This window comes from Tupaia chinensis, unplaced genomic scaffold (assembly GCF_000334495.1).
Source record: "Tupaia chinensis unplaced genomic scaffold, TupChi_1.0 Scaffold145652_1, whole genome shotgun sequence".
In the NCBI taxonomy this organism is placed as follows: Eukaryota; Metazoa; Chordata; class Mammalia; order Scandentia; family Tupaiidae; genus Tupaia; species Tupaia belangeri.
In genome coordinates this window covers 1,974,150-1,975,231 of record NW_006205509.1, presented here as the reverse complement: position 1 = coordinate 1,975,231, position 1,082 = coordinate 1,974,150, and positions in this window count along the sequence as shown.

Genomic DNA, 1,082 nt, shown 5'->3' with positions numbered 1-1,082 from the left:
TCTCTCCAGCAAGCATATGCACCCTTTGCCAATGAAAATGAATGAATGAATGAGTGAAACTGATGAAAGGTGACAAGAAGAAAGAACTGTGGGAACTAAACAAACTGTTCAAACCAGTAATTGCTGCTCAAAAGAGAAGTGAAAATGCAGATTCCGAGTCCACAGTGTGTACTTTCTTCAAGCAGGGACAGTGCTCTGAAGGAGATAAGTGTGAGTTCTCTCATGACTGAACTCTGGAGAGAAAACGTGGAAACCAAAGTGTTTACACTGATGCAAGAAATGAAGAATTTGAAAACGACAGTATGGGTGGGACCAGCAGTTGGCTATGTTGCTGGACTCCCATGTAGTCAATCACCGTTCAAGTCTCAGACTCGGTGGCTTAAACTCATGCTGGGCGCGTGTGCGTGTGTGCCCAAAATCCTGAGAGGAGAACGGAGGAGAAGGGATTGTGGAGTGGCCATTCCGCAGGGGGGTGATTTCTCGCTTTCCTCCTCTCTGTCTCTCTCTGTCTTTCTGGTGAGCGCATATGCCCTATAGCAAGAAACAAAAACAAAACAAAAAAACCTCTTCAAGAAAAAAGAAAGGAAAAAGAGAAAAACACTATGGGTAAACAATATGAGTAACAGTTGGAAGAAGTAATGAACAAGAAACACAGTGGGATGGAAAAGAACTAACCCAGACACTGAGAGAGTGTACAAACATTTCCTTGAAGTGCTTGAAAACAAACTATGTGCGGTTTTGGGTATGTCCTGGAAGCAGTGGGACTTCCCTGTATCATGCACTTCTTTGACATGAGCTGAAAAAGAGAAAGAGAAAGAAGATGAAATTTCACAAGAAGATCTCACTGAAAGATAATATTCTTCCCTAGGTCCCCATGTTGCCAAATCATTCTAGAATCTCTTCTTGCATGGAAGAAAAGGCAAAGACAAAAAAAGGTTGATAAACTTGGGTCAGCCTTATAGCCTAGCAGTTAGGGCAACCAGATCCCACATGGCTAGCCATGGTTTGAGTCCTGGCCTGGCAGCTTCAAAAACGCACCAGGGATGTGTGAGCAATGGAGAAATGGAGGAAAGAGAGTGGCA